General features: G+C 48.9%; 2 protein-coding genes across 2 annotated transcripts in view; one reads left to right on the plus strand and one right to left on the minus strand.

Annotated features, from left to right (window-relative positions):
* LOC144155117 (protein turtle homolog A-like) overlaps nt 1–20,944 on the minus strand; it is a 325,730-nt gene that overhangs the window by 246,907 nt on the left and 57,879 nt on the right. The window lies entirely within an intron of this gene.
* LOC144155118 (endochitinase-like) overlaps nt 11,386–20,944 on the plus strand; it is a 129,172-nt gene continuing 119,613 nt past the window's right edge. Inside the window, exon 1 of the mRNA XM_077686371.1 lies at nt 11,386–11,793. The gene's annotated coding sequence lies outside the window, so the exon portion shown is untranslated. The remainder of the gene's footprint in view (nt 11,794–20,944) is intronic.

Below are 20,944 nucleotides of genomic sequence, written 5' to 3' on the forward strand. Positions count from 1 at the left end.
AATACCATCACACCGGATCAGGGGCAGCCTTTCTCCCCAAAATCCGGACAACGGTATCCCAGTCCCAGTTGACTCACCTTATCCAACGAGTATTCTCCCGTCGACACGGACTCCGGGAGGCAGACACCTGCCGGATCGTGCAATCCATGATTACGAGCCGAATAGTGTATGGCGTCCGAAACCTAGCTCTAAAATCCCAGGAAATCGCCATGTTCGACACACTAATACGAAAGTCGTATGAGGCAGCCCTTGGGCTTCCCAACTTCACTTCGACGGAACGCCTCCTTCGGCTAGGCGGCTGTAACACCGTACCAGAACTAATTGAAGCACACCTTACAAGTCAACGCCAGCGGCTACAAGCTACCTCTCCCGGTCGCCACCTACTAACCCGCCTCGGCTACCCCTCCAACCCCACTCCCGAAACCTTCTGCACCCTCCCTCCCACAACCCGCACTGCCATCCAGGTACTCCCAATACCAAAGCACATGCACCCCATCTACAACAAGGGGCGCAGCTCACATCGCCCACGACTGCTACTTAAATTTTATAGCACAGACCCCACCACCTACTACACAGACCCCACCACCTACTATACAGCACACACCCTGCACACGGCATCGAAATCATACACTCAACAGGCAACACCACCACTACAGCCACCATACGCACCACATCTATTGGCACAGCAGAGAAGGTGGCCATCGCACTCACCATAGCACACACACGTGCTACGCACATCACCATCCTAACTGATTTCTCAATCCGCCTGCCATCGCGACGCCATGGGTCGTATCACCAACCTCCCCCTTTCCATCCTCCCTCAATGACCCACACTACCAGACACCAGTATCGTATGGATCCAAGGGCATTCGTCTCTTCCCGGGAATGAGGTGGCTCACGCCACTGCCCGCGCCCTAACCTACCGGGCATTACCGGAGGGGATGAGCCACCCACCATCCCCAGATACCCCTACCTTCCAACCTGTACCTCCCACCTACGCCGATAAATTCTCCCACTACCGTCAGTCCCGCCACGTCTACCCACCGCCTCACCCCTCCCTTCCCATCGGGAACGCACCGTACTGGCGCCGCCTATAGACCAACCCTTTCTACAACCACCAACACCTACACCACATATCACCTACTCCCTAAACTGCACACCGCTACCCCCCATTAACAAAACTTCACTTGGTATGTCAGTGCCCTACTAACCCCTTCACCCACCCATGTAACCGTCGAGCAGTGGGAGTGCGCGCTGCGCAGCGGCCAGCTCACGGACCAGGCTGCACCGGTTGAACGGGCTAGGTCAGCGGCAGTGGCACGTGGCCTACCGGACTAGGATGGCCACCCTTGCCTGTTTCCATTAACACCCTCCTTCACCCTCACCCAGTTTCCTGAAATAAATGTTCTCTCTCTCTCTCTCTCTCTCTCTCTCTCTCTCTCTCTCTCTCTCTCTCTCTCTCTCTCTCTCTCTCTCTCTCTCTCTCTCTCTCTCTCTCTCTCTCTCTCTACGGCTTCTTTACTCATTTTTCACTACATGGAGGTCGATATTTATGATGAAATTGACGACCACTCCAGTATAAGTTCGTGAATAAGACTGCTCGGAGAGTTTTATTCGCTGTCTTCCGAAAAGCGTCCTATAGTCTATGGAACAAAACACCGATTCGACTACGACTAAGTCTGTCTTCGTGTGCTTCGCGCAAGCCGACCCTGGTCTAGGTCTCGCGCATGAAGCAACCAAGATACAAGTTTTTGTATATTTCTAAAGGGTTTATAATTTATCATACGTTTACATTATTTGTGTATTCTGATTCTGTGCGTACATATTTTCTTCATCCCAGTTGTGCTTAGTATTCCGGCAGAAAGATCTCCGTCGAATAACTTTAAGGCAACCATTAAACGACTGGAAGAAAAAGTAGTGAGCTACCGGAAGACCATTACAAGATTGCCCAAACAGCAGAGCCAGCTACCACCATCAATTTCACACGCCCTGCGCGGTATCCGCCCACATGCGGCAGAGGAGGTGTTTATACTTCTGTCTACGCACACTCGCTCCAGACCAAGGGGCAAGAGGAAGCTTTTTTTGTATCGGCGCCTTGAAGTTATGTTCTGTTGAGAGCCGGGAGAGGTTTGCCAAGATGTTTTGGCGGGTTTCCGTATGCGGACATGTGCGATTCGCCGACAGAACCCTAAAGTTCAGTTTCACTCATTCATATCAGTCATTCAACCCGACAAATTTAGAGTAGCGCTGCATGACGGCCGCATTTCCTGCACACAGGAAGCGATAGAGTATAGGGACTGTCTTACTCTTCTTGTAGTTGGAAAATGGTTTGCTTATTTTAAGAATACTTTCAAAAGAAAGAGCCCTGCAGAAGCGCTTTTCTCTTTATACCGTACGCGTACACGCTGTGTGGTAAATAGATGCAGCTGCGAGATGTATAATGTACTATCCAAATTACGCTGACAGCGTTTTTTGCGCAGATTTTTTGTGCTGAAATTTTCTTTTCAGGTGAGTGCGTGCTCAGACATGCACGTAGTAGGCCGCTTAAAAACAAAATTGCGCTGCGATTCTTTTGTCATTGGTAATTCAGTCCGATAAAAACCATAATACCATGTTCTACACGCATGTGAAGTGCATTCCTCAATCTTTTAGTTGTGGCATGAACATTTTGAAGCTTCGTCAGGGAAAAAGTAAATTATGAAATTTAATTAATGTCAAGCTGTATTCTACTGGCGTTCCTCGACGGCTGTAGGCGGGATGTAAAATGTTTTCAGGCTAACACTGTCGAGTTTTCAGCTGTATGCTGCCACATTGAAGTCATGCTTTACTTTACGTACGAAATTCGACCTGTGAAAATATGGCATATGACCCTGTACATGTTTTCGTGGCAGCTTTTGGGAGTGTATAAAGTGTATATAAAGTATACAGTCTTTTATACAAAAGGCGCACAAAACTGCGAGTCTGCTTCTTATGAAATTGAACATTCGCCATGGCTGTGGGAGGCGCCATGGCCGTGGGGGGCACCATAATTGTGCGCCTGGCACCTGCCGTTTAATAGGTGCATAGAAATCTTCTGGTGTGGCGCTCGGCCTTTATCCGGATCGACGAAGCTTTGGAAGATATCCGGGTTAAATTGGAAATGCCCCCTATGGAAGGGGTAAATGCAAAATTGACTCCAAAATTCATGGAAACCGGAACCGAATCGACATATTTTGTCGCTGAATCCGAACCGCTATTTTTTAGTACGCTGAAGCCGAACCGTAGCTGAACCGGAAAAAGAAATAACAGCTGTCAATGCAGGACTAAACTGTTGGATTGTCGTTATGGATAAACCGCATTTGACTTGGGGTTGTCTCTTTCACGTATACCATCAACTTACATACACACACTGCCTCTTACCTCTTAGTTAAATCACAACACTATCCCTATTCGGTGTCACAGCATTACAGGATGACCCGCCGCGGTGGCTCAGTGTCTACGGCGTTGCGCTGCTGAGCCCAGGTCGCGGGTTAGATTCCCGGCCGCGGTGGCCGCTTTTCTGATGGAGGCGAAAAGCGAAAAGGCCCGTGTGTTCGAGATTTCGGCGCACGTAAATGGTCTCCAGGTGGTCAAAATTAATCGGGAGCCCTCCACTACGGCGCCTCGCATAGCCCAGGTGTATCTTCGGCGCGTTAAACCCCACAATCGATCAACAGCATGAGTGAAGGCGTGCGTACCAATATGGGAATGGTGGGTTGCTGCTCGCCGCGCGCCGAGCATAATGCTCTGCAGATCAAATACCACACTCGGTAGCATGCAGGCCACATGAAACATCTACTCAGCGCTTCCAGGCATTGTTCTCGCTGAGACTGTACAAAATATCACGCCAATTTAAAATTAACGTTAAAATAACAAAAAAAATGTTTTTACAATTATCCTGTGTAATGTTCTTTTACCTTTACATTGCGTACCAGTCGTAGTTTGAGTCATTTTTTATATCAGTTATACCTTTACGGTAGGGGATTGGCTTCGTTTTCCCGTATAATAATGAAATGAAGTGCTGGGGAAAGAACGCCGCAAAATTGCGCCTGAACGCATCAGCGACCCACACCCCAAGTTTGTCTACTTGTTGCATTTGATAAGCCATAGGGACACAGGAGGACACATGATACTTTGATCTAAAGCTTAAATTTTATATAAGACACTTTGATATAAGGCTACCTACATTACCCCTGGGCAAACTACCATCCCAGCAATGCACCAGCGTACAGTGGTGAGGCCGACTTTTCCCTGAAGATAAAGAGTCTCGGTACATACGCGAGCGGCTGGAAAGAATGTTTACGCATTAGTAGACACTTTTCATAATTTCTGTACCAATTTTTTGTAGGTTGTCTGTGGCAAAGAGATTCAGCCGTGATTACCTTTTGCTGGGCGGGAAAGGCAGCCCGATACCGAGGTCACCAATGTTCGTAATCAGCGCTATTCATCGGCTTCGTCTTTTCACGCGTCATTCTCGGGGCGTCGAAGGGACCATGAATGCAAAATACAACCCGGCTTTATTTGAAAGTAATAGCCTTTAGTACAAGGACGCAGGTTCGATTGCCGGCCGCGGCGGCCGCTTTTGTGATGGAGGCGGAAAGCGGAAACGCCCACGGGTGTGTTCGAGATTTCGGCGCACATTAAGGATCGCCAGGTGGTCCAAATTAATCCGGAGCCCTCCACTACGGCGCGCCTCATCGCCTGTCGGTGAGTTAACACCTATTATTCAATCTAACTCGCTCAACTCTATTCCGGACCCACAGCACGTTGTGTTTATATAAAAAATGATAATAACTGTTTAAACAACTTCAACGTTTCACGCTTCCCAACGTCAGCAGTGATGTAATATCGAAAAACAGAGTCATCAGTGCGCTAACTGCACGTTCGCTTTCAAGTGGTACGTTCAAACGGAACTGCAGCTAAATCTCGCAGCCCTGATTCTTAGCGGCGGCTTTTCAGCAGCCGCCTGTTTCCAAAAGAGTATGTCCTGTGACATCGAAAGGCTGGGAAAGAAATTGTCAGGTGAAGAGCAACTTCATTTTAAACGCCAAAGCATTAAATGGCCAAAAAGCAGACGTCCGGCGTCGGCGTTGCCGTCTGGGACAGAACGACGGCTCATTGAGGAGCGTGGCATGGCCTGCACGTGGCGTCACCACCGCCTTTGTGGTGCACTGCTCTCTGCCGCTCTCAGCGCTGTTCAAGAGCGGCGGATAAGTTCACAGCCAACCACCCGCGTACGCGTGCACCAGCATGGCAGCCAGAAGGACGTCAGTGCGAGCCATAGAGGAAACTGCAACTGCGAATTCATGTCGTCGGGGGTGGGGGGTGGGGGGGGGGTATGGAAGACTCTTGCTTATGGCATTGGATTAACATGACAATTGGATTCTCAAATGGTTTCGGGGATTTACTTTCTTCACTATGCATTAACACGTCTACGAGCTACTGTGGTAGCCGTCATAGAGTTTCTTACAATATACACTAGAGAGTAATCTGGCGCTATCGTCTATGCGGCTCACATAAAGGCCGTTTGTGTCGTCATGGGCCGCCATTATACCATACGCTCGCCTTAGTTTCATCATTGGCTTGGATTGAAAAGTTTTAGTGGCCGTATATTAGAACACAGTGCCACAAAAACGCAAAGATAAGTGGAAAATAAAACAGGCGGTTTTAAAACTAAGGGAAAAAGAAGTAAAGCGTATTTTTGCCGGAACGTTTGCGCCTGCTATTTTGTTGGCCAAGGCGGTAGTTACGAACGACGTTAATATTTGGGAGAAAACTCATTATAGACTCTTATTTTATTAATTCTACCTTTATTTCAAATAATAAGTCGTTTGAAGGGTTTGGAAAGTTTTTTGAGCGTGCCTATGAAAACGTCGCTTTCATGGTGAAACCGGTGCACCAACCTTCAGCTACAGTTTAACAAGAAAAAAGAAAACGTGGCGTTAAACAGTCGTGGACGATGACAATATGACGGATTCAGGCGCCCGTATCTGTCGTATCTTGTCTTAGTTGAAGCACGTTTTGTTTCTTTTTTTCGTCAGCTACAAATTTCGCGGTGGCATATTTTCCGCTCAGTCATACGTCCTTCGACTGTGGCATGACCAACGTCAGGTGCGATCACGCACTGCCTGAGTTTCACGGAACACGGCTACCACAGAACAGGAAGGATTTCGGCTTTTTCGTAGCTCGTAGATGTCTTAATGCAAAGTGAAGAAAGCAAATCCCCCAAACCACTTAAGAATCCAATTGTCATACCACGCCCAAGCCAAAAAAAGGGGGGGGGGGGGGGAGGGGTCTTCCCATAAACCCCCACGACGACATGGATCACCAGGTGCAGTTTCCTCTCTAGTATACTTACTATAAGCAACTGTATGGTAGCCGTGAGCCGTGGAAACTGCGTGCTCGGTGAAAGAGCAGGAAGTGCGTGATTTTATCTGACGTTGGTGATGCCGAGATCGAAGGAACGTATGGCTGAGTGGGTAATATGCCGTCGCAAAAGTTGTAGCTGGCGAAAAAAAAAGAAACCAAACGTACTTCGGCTAATACAAGAAACGACAGATATAAGCGCCTGTATCCGTCCTATCTTGTCTTCTTCCACTACAGTTTAACGCCATGTTTCCTTTTTGCTTCATGTATGAACCAACTCGCTCAGCCACAAGTTTGTTAAACTGTAGCTGACGGTCGATGCACCGGTTCACCACGAAGGCGACATTTTCATAGGCCCGCTCAAAAAGATTTCCAAACTCTTCAAACAACTTATAATTTGAAATGAAGGTAAAAATAATAAAATAAGAGTCTGTAATGAGTTTCCCACAAAATATAAACACTGTTGTTAAATGCCATCTTGGCTTGCAGAATAGTAAGCACAAGCGTTCCTACGAAAATACGCTTTACTTCCTTTTCCCTTAGTTTTAAAACCACCTGTTTTATTTTTTACTTATCTAATAACACACCATTATTTGAGCTTTTGTGGCACTGTGTTCGAATATACGGCCAATAAAACGTTGCAACCCAAGCCAATGACGAAACTAAGGCGAGTGCATGGTATAATGCCGGCCCATGACGACACCGACGGCCTTGATATGAGCCGCCGCGGTGGCTCAGTGGCTAAGGCGTTGCGCTGCTGAGCACGAGGTCGCGCGTTCGATTCCCGGCCGCGGCGGCCGCTTTTCTGATGGAGGCGAAAAGTAAAAACGCCCGTGTGTACGAGATTTCGGCGCACGTTAAAGATCCCCAGGTGGTAAAAATTAATCCGGAGCCCTCTACTACGGCGCGCCTCATCGCCTACGTTGCGTCGGCGCGTTAAACTCTATAATCAATCAATCAATCTGAGCCGCATAGACGCTAGCGCCAAATTCCTCTCTAGTGTATATTTTAAGAAACTCTGTGGTGTAAGCTACGAGCTTCGCAATAAAATAAAAACCCAAGGTGAGGACCACGCTGCTAGGAAACTCAGAGCCCAGTGGAAAGCGGGGAGTTGCATCCGGGGCTTTGAGTGCGGTGTTCGGCCGCGTATTAAACACGCGCTCCGCTGACCTGGCACAGCAGTGCAAAAGCCACAGCAGCGCAAAGCTGGAAGGGGAAATCAGTGACGTTCCATGGGACATTTATGGTTGCGTATTGGCAACTCGTAACAAGTGCTTACGTGCCCTGTGATTTTTTTCCTGATTATATAGCCTAATCGCTTAAAGTTGGCATTAAAATTCCCGCTGTTATTGGAAAAAAGCTGTCTCTTCAATGAACCAAACTTGTACTGTTTGTTCATGGTCCGTTTCACCATGAAGTTAAGTTTTTTTTCGCAGTTTGTTATGATTCAACTTACCGAAACGGTTCGTGTGCGGATTCAAGATTTACGACTAGCTCACGAACCGATTCAGGTTAGGGATTTCATTGAACCGGGACTGAACCGGAACAAAATTACTACACCCTAAGCAGGACCGGAACTGAACCGATACTTTTTTCTGTTCGACACCTGTTTTTTCTGCATATGGGTTCTTATTTGCCGTTTTCTGCATGCCTTTTCTGTTCTAACAATTGGCACTACTGATGATGGCACAGGAACGGTTGAGTATACTCATTTTGAGTATTCATGTTGAGTACCCTGGTTGCGTACTCATGGCGGAACCTCTGCCTCAATCCTGTTTGTGGTGAAGTCGTTCCGGTCTTCATCGCGTCGTGGGCTAAACAGTGTGAGGTTTGCCTCCGACTCCACGTCGTCCAAACGGAAGCGGCAGTCGCACGCAAGAAGCTCGCCAGTCACGCCACCACGACACGGGCCGTCGTCGGGAGCCCGGGTCGCCGCACCATTAAAAGGCACTCGCTCTCAGCTTGACGTCGAGCCGTCATGACTGTTGACTGCGGCAAGAGTAACTGCAAAATTATACGCGGGGCCGAGACCCGTACGTAAAGCACTCAGTGTCTCGAACAACTGTGCCTACTTCTCCCTGTGTGGAGCTATACCGGCGCAACCAGAGATATGTAAATGGCCGTCGGGGTGCCCGAAATTCTTGTCGCCTTACACGCTGTAGTAGGCTTAAATTTAACACACCTAAAACTCTTCCCGAAAACACTACAGTTGGGAAAATTCTAACGTCAACAAGCTTTTGGGAGCGAGTACTTTAAGGGAGTGTTGCAAGTGTGGTATATAAAGTCGCACAGAATCACTTGGAGTTTGGTCGCGTACAGCGCCATTTATCATGCGTATCCGAGCTCTACAGAAAAAAAGGTAATCAAAGCCTCTAAGCATGCCCATTAATGGCTATGAGGCTTGATGTTCCGGGCTGTAGGTAACTTCCTTCATTTCAATCATGGCTATACGTTTATAGGAGTAGAGAGAGGGCCTACCTCATTGAGCTAAATAAACGGAGCATCGCGTCCCGTCACTGGGCCCTTTAACGCCCGCTGCGGGAAACCGAAGTTTGCGATTTTCGCGGAGCTTCCAAAATATCCTCTCCACATTTACTGCTTGTTTCGCCTCGGGGCAACACCGTGGCCGCAGTCACGCCCGGGGCCCCAAAAGCCGAGCTGGGCCATGGCTCAGATATAATGGGCCGCATGTGCGCCCTTAAAGGCCCGTCAACGTTGCGTGCTCGGGTTCCCCAATCGATGGCGCTCCTCTTCGAGCCCAGGCGTGCCGTCGATGTGGTCACGTAGGGGCATTAGCAGTGATTAAGCGATTACGCCACTATTCACGCCACCACGGTGCCAGGACTCTGGTCCACCGCCACGCCAAGCGTGCAGCAAGCACGAGGCGGGGCATAAAGTGCCGACTCATCTCAGATCTGCCTGGCCACCATTTATTCCGCTCTTTGCGCTGGCCGGCTTCCGCACGTACCGAGCCCGCGCTGTCACTTTCAGGGCCCGCAAGTGAATTATACTTGCCGCTAAAATTCCGATAAGCGTGCTCGACAAGCTTTGCTCGGAACCAAGGCTTTTGAAGGTCTGCATGATCGAGACGAGGACGCGACACCGCCGCGTCTTACACGTTTGCGAAGTCTCAAATAGTATTCGATCTAAGCTGCAAAATAATATGGCGGTATTTGCTGGGCAGTATTCAGACTAGGAGCGTAGTATTTGTTGGTCAGCTGCCTTATGACTATGAATGTTTTAACCAACATTAAGTTATTTTAACCAGTCAGTTCCAGTTACACTTTCACGAGTGTCCTCAATACAGTGCCGAATTTCCAATGGTTGCGACAACCTTGAAGATTGGTAATTACTAGTCATTACTGCCAGATGTGGCTGCGTCGTACCTTGTCACACCTTCCATTTGATTCTTCACTTGCCCACTTGTAGTTAGGGGCCTAATTAGTGCCAACCACAGTTAGTACCAACCACAGTTAGTAAGTAGTTCAGTTAGCACCCGTAGTTAGTACCAACCAGTAGTATTTATTCTCATAGATTTGAACTATCTGTCTCACGGAAGAAGGAACTTGACTGCGCAGGCGCCTGCTGAAATCACATCCATTGTTTTTTCGCCGTAGCATCTAAATCGGCGAGACCACCGGCGCACCGCCTCCTTTCCATACTCCACTCACTAGCTGCGCTAAGCCTGATTAAAACTCGCGTGTGGCGGCTGTGTTGTCGTTTCCGGTTGGCGGTGATGACCATAGTTTTATACTAATATATACTATACAGAAATCTGTCGCTGCTGTCGTGGGCCGCCGAGGGCGGCGCAATCGCCGCTAGCGACGTTCCTCGCCTACTTGGCTTACCTACTAGCCATTAGGCCTCTTTTTGTCTCGAATCGAACATCAACCAAAAAAAGGTAACAATTTTTTTTCTTGGTCATCGTGCCTGAAGCTTCTACGTAATCACTGACAAATTAATCTTTTGGAAGGTTCAATTTTATAATAAAAAACAAATTTGATGAACCTTTTGCAGTGATATTGTTGCTTTTTTGCAGCCAGAGCTAACTTTTCAGCCTGTTCATGAGCCATGTCAAGGACAAGTGGAACGGGCCTGCCCGGTACATGACGGAACGCTCGCCGAAGCGCGGCTCGCCGAAGCGCGGCAGATTTCCCTCTGGTATATATTAGTATGAAACTCTATGGTGATGACATCCTTTTATGGATGAAGATCACGGCTCATAGAGGACGGCTAGAGCACACGGAAAGTCGCTCAATCAGACTAGTAAAGCTATCGGATTAAAAATCCTTTTTGTCCGAATCAATCAAGACACCGGGCCAGTACAGATGTAGAGTACAATGCAAAGGGGTTCATCATGGAGGAGCTTAATTTTCCTACGTGGTCGTATCGTCACATTCGAGTATATATTTTTTCTTAGCAAAAAAAAATCATATGCCTTTTTTTTTTAGCGGAAGTAATTTTGTTCGGCACGTGCTCACGTTAAAGCACACCAAAAGCTAGAAAAGAGCATAAGAAACACAACGTTACCTATTTTCTGGGTATTAACCTAGTATGTTAATGGTTGCAAGCAAAGCAAGAACAGAAAAGCGGTCGTCTCGCGATGTTTATATTTCCCAGACCGGCAACAAACTGCGCATTTATATTTACCCGCGCTGTGCGAGAGACGTATAGGGCGCATCACGTATTGTTGTCCTTCGTCAACAGCACGTGATGCGAATGCGCCGAAATACTACCGCAAACGCATAGGAGTGCCGCGAACCAAATGCTCGAACAGTTGAAAGGGCATTTCGCATCAGTATGGAGCGACGCTGTCAGCAGAAACTGCGGTCTCGCAATCGGACGTGTAATCGCGTCCTCGCTTCTTCCCACGCGTAGCGCAGAAGGAAGTGCGCGCAGCCAGCATCGCGCGCACTGTAATGGCCGGCGCATGTCAGCTGCGCGGCGTGTTCGATATCGCGCGGTGAGAACGGGATCCGCGGCGCGGTCATTTGTCACGCAGAAATCCTGGCTTAAAACGTCTGCCTTTCAACGGCGCGCCTCGCCGAGATGGGGAGAAAACAGAGAAGTCGGGCTGGGAGGCCCCGCGTGTCCATCTGTTATCTGCGTACCGAGGCGACAGCAGACGCTGCGCTCCCCTCTTGCGCTGCCATGCAACACGCTGCAGGCTGAAGGGAAGGAAGAGGCGGCGGACGAAAAATATTTCCGGCACGCCGCGCGGACGCTTCCCAGTTATTAACCAACGCAGAGCGTGCGAAGCCCGACTCGGTGAATCTCCCTTGCTACCTTTTGTGCGTGTATTCAGAGAAGCCGTGTTGCTACTCGTGGTTAGAGGAAGTAGCACGCGGGTTGTGTGCGCAAATAGCTGGTTGTTAAAGCACGCTCTGCCCTGTTGAGCCGTACGGACGGGTAAGTAATGAGCTTCCGCGGCTTTGCGAACATTTGATTTCTTTCGTTACCACTTTTTTTTTTTTTGCCTTTTGACAGCTGGTTCATTTTCAATTTTCGCTTGATTATTTCGTGTTCGCCTCGCGATGCAAGAACAGCAGCAACCTATTGCAAGGCTAGAACAGGCCTGTGAGCGAATTTGACTTGTTTGTGAACAAAAGTAAGCCGCCTGTCCGGTTATGCAGCCATTGTCAGGCCTCCCGTATGCTGGCTAACGCCGAGATTGGAAGTTATTTTTTCCCAAAAGTTCCTACCATTTTTTGCCATCCTGCTTATGGACTTATAGAGGGCAGCACCATCAGAGAATAGTATTAGTGCTCTTTTTATTATGCGTTACTCCACTCAGGTTACTGCCAAAAGCGAGTCAACAGAGGGGCTGTTCAGAAGTCGTAAACCATATATGATTAAGAAGCTTACTGGAGTCTTTTTAACACGGAGGTGTTTTATTCCCGGATACATGAAGATTTCGCTTACGTCATATTCGTCACGGAAGTGACGCCAGTACAGCGAAGCAAGCGGCCTTTAAAGGGTGCACCTCTGCAACGGGGTCTTCTCGCGGGGAAGCAACCTCTAGTACTAAAGAGTACGTAATACTTAAAGTTGTTCGTTTTCGAGTTTTCTATTTTAACACAAACGTGTTTTATGCCGCGATACCCACAGATTTTACTCACGTCATATCCGTCACCGAAATGATGCCAGTACACCTTTGCCGAAGCTACCCGCCAGCAGGACATCGCTCGCCAAGCACACCCACAAGACAGCCGCCGACCCGCAAATCATGCTCAGCTGCAGATTTCGCTGCACATTTCACTTTCGTATTTTACCGATTCCTATGACAGAGGAATAAACCACAGTTTTCTCTTTTTTTTTCGTTTTTTTTTTTTTTCGGAGTGACAACTCAAGTTGGAATAATAAAGGGCTTGCTTTTGACTGGACCACCCCGGAACGAGGGGGAGAATGTTTTTTTTTTTTTTTTTTACATTCATGAGACAACCGGGTTGAACAGCAGCTACAGCCAAATTAATTTATACTAATTTCGGGTCTTTAGTTCCGCACCAATACGCTATCTACCCGAAACAGTGCCTCGCTCCTAGCATCGTCGCATCGAATAGCAAACAAGATAACCGTACTGGGCCATTAAGGGGGTCTTGCTCTCTTTAATTCTTTGAGATTTTCCTCGTAACTTTAGGGGTGAATTCTGAGCACTGATTGGCTAAAGGTCAACGGCAGTATGTGATGGGAAACAAGTAAGTGGCAGTAATGACAAATTATTAGTGACCTGCCCGTGGTTCAGATTCAGTGAGTAACCAGCAGCCCACCAATTGCCGTTCTGTGAGTGACCTCTCCCCGTGATCTGGAAAAACACACTGGATAGGTGACTGGCTCACGATCTCCCGGCAATGTGCCTTTCACGTGGCGGGCGTCTCACGGTCACGGCGCTGCGTGCCTCTGCCTAGAGCTGTTCTTGCTGTATTCTCTAAGAGACCCGATAAATGTTTTTACCACCCCCCCTTCACGATCGCTCACGCTGCGAAGAGCGCGTGAGCAGGAGAGCACGTGCTCACGCGGCCTGCAGGCCGAGCAGCGTTGAGGTTTGCGCGCACGCAGTTTTCAGCTTCCCCACGCAATAGTGGACGAGTATCATAAGAACGTTGCTGAGAGGGGCGGTTCGAAAAATACGTTTGTGAAGGCGTGCACAAGCACTGCCGCACACATTAAATTCAAATATGTCGCATTGCTGCACAACTCGCGAGATGATCGATCTGAAATACAAAAAAAGAGAGTACAAGTTCTCGGGTCACTTGGAAGGACTGAATACTTCTGAGAGACAATATCGCGAGTCCTTGCCAGTCCGGATCGCATCGAGAGAAATCATTTCTCTGGGGTGAGATATTTTACAAATTGAGAAATAATTTCTAAGGTAAGAGAAAGCTGCCCTCACTGGGTACCGAGTGATTGAGCTCGCCCATGGCCCAGTCGCCGCAATCAATGGCAGCACATGCTTGACAGTCGAAGGTAATAAAATTTAACGCCTGAAAAGAAGCGGGAGAGATAAGCGCATTACGAATGCCCGTAAAAACAGGGGAGGCGGCGATGGCAATCTTGCTTTTGTTTGGAAACAACAGATAAGGGTAACTAAGTTAGCCCACGTAGCTCGGCGCATTTCGCGGCCTTTTCACTTCGTCTGCTCTCGGCGACTTTCAGCGAACTTCGTGATTTCCTCTGTGATGTATGTAGTGCGCTGCTTAATTCCCCCGTCCTCGCTCTTTTCTTTTCGTTGACCCCGTCCAAGCAGAGGCATCAGCGGTTCCCCGACGGCGCTTCGAATCTTGGCTGCATTAGTTTTGTGCGCGCGGCGTCGTCTTATCGTTGTGGGCCGAGTTTCCTCACGAGGCCCGGGAGATCCAATTAAGAGAACGAAATGACTGCGCTCTCTCGGAGCCAGCGTCGCCGGTCGCCTCGCAAAGGTTATCGGCTGTCCTCAAGGACAAGCAAAAAGGCCGCTGCAGAGCAGGTCGGCAGCGAAACGAGCTAAGCTGGGATTCACTGAACCACGGCCACTCGGCAGCAGCCTCCCTCCCCCCACCTTCCGATAATGCTTTCGATTTATCCAAAGGGCTTCCGGACGATGCTGCTGCCAGCGAGTGTTGTTTCCCGCTGCCTCTTCCGCGCTCTTCCTCATCAACGGCTGAAGAGCGGCTCAGATAGTGTAAAGTTGACGTGCCGGAGCTTAAAGAGTTTCTCCGAGTTGTCCCCTCCTTGGTGCTAGCTCCCGTGGAGTGGTGACGCCTTCTTTTTGCTTCATTAATCGGCTTGTTTTTGCTTTGCGCGCCGATGTACGTCGCGCTAACGCGTGTCGAAGCAAGGATAAACAGTATCCCAGGGCTTGGTAAACTGCAGAAGGCGAAGGAGCTGCGCAAGGGTCTGCGAAAAATCGGGCCAAGTCCAACATTCATGTTTAATTCCCTCCGATTTATTTGCAATACCGAAAAAACATTATTCTTATTTTATAAGGATAGACGTTCGCTTAGTGTGTGCATAACAACGAAAAGAAATCGTGCACAGTTAACGTCAGTGTTAAGTTGGAAATGATGTTCATCATTGAAAATCGGCGCGGAAAAAACCAAGCACAAAAAAAATGGAACGAGAAGTAGACAGGACAGCGCTGCTTCTCTTCTCGTTTCATTTTTCGTGCTTTGTTTTTTCCGCGCTGATTTTCAATCACGAACGTTCACCAACTCGCCGAAATCACAGTCCTCTTGAGAAATTCTGCACCACCACGTAACCTCGGCGGTGGGATCGTAATAAGCCAAGTCGACGAATGCGTTGCATTAACAGCAAGCAGCAGGCAAAAGGGCAATCGTCTGGCCTGCGGGCGTCGTACGTCTGGAATGAGTGCGTGATGCAGGGCGGAAGTGATCAGAACGGAGGTAGCCATAACTAATGTCGATTGAGAGAAAATAGCTAAGCCTTGCTTTATGCTTGCGCGTTATTTTCAGAAGACGCCCGTTCTTTTCGCGCAAATTTCAGAGAAAAAACTTCTGCCTTCTACCCCTTGTGCGCTTGCAAAAGGTATTGTTCTTTTATACTTACACTAACTTTGGTCGATCTTTATTTATATTTAAAGATCGACTTTTGCATCACTGTTGATGCAAAAATTTGGTCTTGAGTCTTACGCGCGTTGTGAGGTTCAGAAAATAGGTGACCCCCCAAAAAGTTGAAGCTGCACGAGCCTGCGATCGTGGGCCGGGGACCGCGCGCCAAGAAAGGGAAAGAAGTGCTGGAGGAGGGTCGGAGGAGGGCTTTGAGGAGGCGTGGCGCTGCGCTCGCCGGGAAAGGGGAACATCTGCGCCAGAGGAGGGTTAGTCAGTGCCGCACGCGCAATACGAGCCGCCTGAAGCCCATTCTACAAGGTGCGAATTTACCTGAGAATTCGCTGCTGCGCGGCGCCGCTCCTGCGGCAAAAGTACCTACTTTTGTAGCTGTGTCAATAAATCGTTTTGCCGCACGAACGGCGCCGCAGCCGCGAATTCGCAGGCAAATTCTCACAATGTAGAACTGATTTACAGGGGTAACGGTACCGACGGGGGCGAACAGGATGCTCCTCGCGACGGCTAGATAGCGGAATGAGCTTCGGAGGGAGCTATACGGAAGCCTTATCAAGTGGTGACGCACGCGGCCCCAGAGTTCAACAGAAAGTTCAACATCAGATCAACCGAAGGTTTTACTAGGCTTTCCCCTTCATTTTCTTAGAAGATTCTAGCAACCCCCGTAATTTTTTTATTGTCTTCTATGTCCTACAGAGTGGAATGAAATAAGACAAAGTAGAAGGCAACTAATTTGCTCTTTCGGTCTCTGTGCATTTGTCGCCTTTTCAGTCACCTACTGAGAGTGTGCTTGGCTGTCAAGTACATGAAGGCAAAGTAAGGACCCCTGAGACGGCCATTAATGCCGGTGCCTGGTCCTTCGACTCGACAGCCGCGCTGGGACATTGCGAGGCGCATCCGCCCTGCTATACCGTACCGACAGCGCCTGTCATTTTCTCAGCGCTGGCTTTCTCGACACTCCCGAACATGTTCTGGATCTCAGCACTGCAGCGTCAGTGCAACTAACTGCTGATCAGGTGACCCATTGTCACGCCCCGTACCCACGTACGCCGCCAAGAGGCGCGGCAACAGTTATTTGTTAGGCCGGTCGGCCCGTGCCGGTGCACGTGCGTCGAGGCTGGTAGACACTACGCATGTTAACCCTGAGACAAGGTCTTCCCAACACCCAAACAACATCATCCCACAAATCCCAGCAGGAATTTATGCAGCCGCCACTTAGTGGCGTGACAAACGGATGGTTGAAAGTTCTCAGCAACTTCCAAAAGCCCACCTAGGAGCTCCAACCAAATCCGAGATTCGGGCTGTCCTTCCCCTGGGTAGAGCTTACTCAGAACAAAATACACTGGAACCCCGTTCATACGTTTTCCACCGGGCAGGGAAAACAATACGCAACACCAAGGAAAACGCAGCAGTGAGGAAACCTTCGACAATGAACGAAAACAGTGTAGCTTTGACTTGCAACCTTATATTTTTGCAACTTTGGCTTTCGAACATTAAAAAACTCCAGAATGTAGGGTTTCCGCTTTTTGCGATCGCTGGAGAACACCACGCGTGGCAATGCAAGGACCCTAGCGATGTCGACTCTCTTCCGCGTTGGCTGGTTGTCTACTGCGTTTAGTACGTCAAGCTTTTCCTGGAGGGAAAGCGCTTCCCGGTTTTGCGACGCCATCAAGGCACGACAATATTCGTGGTTGCAAGTTAAACAGTGTTCTCAAAGCTTGAAGCTTACGATGACAACGAGAGCGCGTGCTATTCTTGAGGTGGTGCTTCTATGGCAAACACGCACTTCCGGCATTCCGAAGTGAAACTTCTATTGTAAGCGCAGTGATGATGTTGAAAGCATAGAGTAACATAGGGCCATCTAGTGGTGACGAATCGCAACCGCGTGCGGCTTCATGCAATCAGTTCCGTAGCAAAGCCTGGCCAAGGCTCGTCAAACGTCGAAATGGCGGTCCGCGCGTGTTGCCCGGGCGGGTTCGGATTGTCAGATTGCGACGAATAATCCGGGAACGTGCTCTGAGCCACAACTTAACAGTAAGGATTTTCCTACATGGGGCTCTATGTGAGCTGTGCCGGGACTAGACAAAAACAACGTAGCAGCCGGGAAAACGCAGCACTGAAACGTAAGAGCGGGGTTTTGCTGTAATGCTTGGGGGAACCTGTGTAGATGAACTCTCCACTACGAACACTACACTGCTATAATAGCATCGTACAACAGGTCCGACCAGCCTGGCTGACCTCACTTGCATAGTAAAGATGTTTCTCTCTCTCTCTCTCTCTCTCTCTCTCTCTCTCTCTCTCTCTCTCTCTCTCTCTCTCTCTCTCTCTCTCTCTCTCTCTCTCTCTCTCTCTCTCTCTCTCTCTCTCTCTCTCTCTCTCTCGACGAAGACGCCTCGGCTTCGCCGGACGGCTCGCTTACGCATTTGGGACGCAGAGTGCGGGTCATGATGACCTGTGGTTCGTGACGATGGTAGTGAGGAGCCGTGAACGTCGATGACAACCGTACCGATCAGGCTTCCGCTAAGGGTTCCCTTCCCCGGTGACCCTTACAACTAGGGCGCTGAGTGACTGAAGACACATTGCCCTGGTCTCAGCGCGCGCGCTTGCTTTCAACCCCGGTTTTCCGGACCCGGGGAACACCACTTCCGCGCTGGTCCACTGATCCAAAACTGGTCCCCGTCTCTTCCGCTTCCCGATGGAAAGCCTTGCATACGCGCGCGCACACCGACCGGCCGAGCAACTTTTTCTTGACGCGCGCACGATACTCGCTTCGCGAGGAGGAAAGAATTAAGCCCCCACATACACAAAGACCTTTACCATCCATTCCTAAAGAAAGTTGAGAGAAGCGCGAAAGCTTTGTAACATCAAAACTGCGTCAGAAGTGCGTCAAAACCTTCGCTAAAAGTGCGTCCAGCCTGAGTCCAATCGATCGTCAAAACTTCGAAGACCCAAATCGCAAACGAAGAACGAACCCATGCTACGAATTTACGTGCACTAAGTCAACGCATCTACGAACAATCTAAGTGGATACCGATACGTGGTTGATGAGATAAAGGCATGCTATTGTACTCGTCCTTCATTATCGATTCGTGTATTGCCTTATCTAGAACCGTTTCTTTTTCGCAATTTTCAAGCAACCGTTTTGACAGACTGGAAGCCCGGTTTCCCGCACGCGCCATGTGTTCAGAGGTTTTATCAGAGCTTTTCGGTCGACAACCGGTGTATGGGGAAATGTATCAGTTTTTTGGCAGGACGCCATCGGTCCCACCAAAAAAGCTTTCGCTTTAAAAAACAGGCTGTCCCCCATGTTGTGGCCGAGAAGTTACATCACGTGGCGATTTGGGAAGAATGCCACAATGGCGGAGGCGACAACAGGTAAATCGAGCGCCCTGGCCAAGCGTTTGCAACACCCCAGAATTGTCTGCTTCTCCAGGAAGGGATGACATGCATTTGGGATTGACTTCTTCCTAGGAACGTGGTAGGCAACAATGCGAACGCAGCGTCACCGCAGCCAAAGCCACCTCCGGCGCGGTCTGTTGTTCTCTGTTCTTCTGTCGCTCTCTGTCCGCAGATCGGGGGCAAAAATGTTTGCCAAAATGCCTCCTCCATCGCTTACGCAATGAAAAAAAAAAAAAAAACTCGGCTCGATGAGCACCAACAACTGCATTCGAGTGGTTTAAACCGCGCAGCTCGAATTTACTATTGCGCTTTCACGTGGTCACAATTACAGTCGATTTAACTAAATAGTAAGCTTTATTTATTCTATTTTGCCACAGTGCACCAGACTGTCCAATGGCTGCGTTCAAAGGGGCAAATTTCAAAAATTGTCAGCTCGGAAAAAAGACGACTTTTTTTTTCAAATTGGTCCGCGCTATCCCATCACGCCATTCGAAACGCAATATTTGCCTCCCGGCGGAGCACGTTTTTCGGATCAAGTCAAATGCTGCGCATCATCATTGTCCTACTCTGGTCATTTGCCCTCGATCACGGCGATTGGCAATTTAGGTTTGCATGGGTGGAACAGACTCCCTGGCACAGTAACTTCCGTTGGGAGTGCCGAAACGTCAAATAGACCATGGCACTGCACGAAGTAAAACCCTGTGCTCGCATAGCGTAATATCCCACCACGCATCCAATTTTTACCCATGTCCAATGTTCAGCCAGGTCATCCCCTGCAACTGCTCCACTAACTACATGAATAGCTTACTCGAGTGTATTGTCGCGAAGCTGGCTCTGAGGCATGTCTGAGTGAAGGGCTGAGGATTGATTTGCGATATTCATTTAAACCTGATCTAACGAAGTCACTGGGGGCCGCAAATCATTTCGTTAAATCGAGAACTTCGTAAAATCGGGACTGTCATTCAACAAACAGCTGATTACATAAATTGGATGTCTAAAGACAGTTGCATGCCAGCACCTACCATGACATCGTAATTACGGCAGGTGCGGCAGTCGCCTGCCCATAATTTAGCAATGCGCTAGAAGCGTGATACGGGGTTCCGCCATTCGTAGAACGGCTTGACTGCGCCATTTCATTGCATTTCTTCTAGTTTAACAACAACACCGGTAGAATAGCCCATTACAAAATGTGTAATGTTATTGGCCATCTCAAAAGCGGCGACAGCCCAGAGAACGCTTTTATAGAACAACGGCAAACACTTCTGGCAAAAAGACGGCGCAATTTTGATTACCGAGTGCAACCATCTTATATTAAAGTCTGCGGCTCATTGTGCCTGTTGTCAAGCATCACGTTCGGCAGCGTGAGAGGCCACTCTGGCAGATGACCAGGGCGGAAAATTCTGCGGTAAATACTCGTACTGTGTTTGCTAGCACAGAATAAACGCGAAGCATGTGCTGTTGCGAGACACGATAGCGTGGCCACGCGCTATCAGGGTAATTGGTTCTGCTTTGAAAAAGAAGAAAATAGCTGTGCCGTTTGGAAAGCTACCTCTGCATTCGGTAGCGGTGAAGGCACGCCAGACTAGCCGCAGGTGTTGCCGAGATGGAGGCAGTTTCCACAGCAGAAATCTTTAGAGAAGGGTGCCAAATCTTCTTGCCTACATAAACTCTCTGCGTTGCTGGCACAAGGAACGTAATTCGCGTGACCGTTCGTGAAGCTTGGGCACCATATTTTAAAATGGTCACATATTTCCGTTACTTCATGGTGTAGCACAGCGCGGAAGACAATATACAAACAAAGGAACTCAGGACGAGGGCTGATTCTACACTGAAATTGAGAGTCAGCGCCAACGGTCGCGAAAATACCGAGAGATTTTAGGGGCCCTTCACATTCACAAAATGAAGTACACTTGCGTTAGGAAGCCATCTTTAGCCCTCAGAAAAGTAGGAAATGGCTTCCTGAAGATACCACTACAGCGATAAGAAGTAACGGTGCCCATTAGTTCATGCTTTTTATGTGTTACCATTTTATCTATATTTCTCTTTTGTTTAGATTTTTATTGTTTCCTTATGCTTGTTCCTTTGCGTTGAACATGCGCAGAGTG

Source organism: Haemaphysalis longicornis, unplaced genomic scaffold (genome assembly GCF_048455015.1).
Source record: "Haemaphysalis longicornis isolate Haplotype H1 unplaced genomic scaffold, Haemaphysalis longicornis Haplotype H1 scaffold_1, whole genome shotgun sequence".
Taxonomy (NCBI): domain Eukaryota; kingdom Metazoa; phylum Arthropoda; class Arachnida; order Ixodida; family Ixodidae; genus Haemaphysalis; species Haemaphysalis longicornis.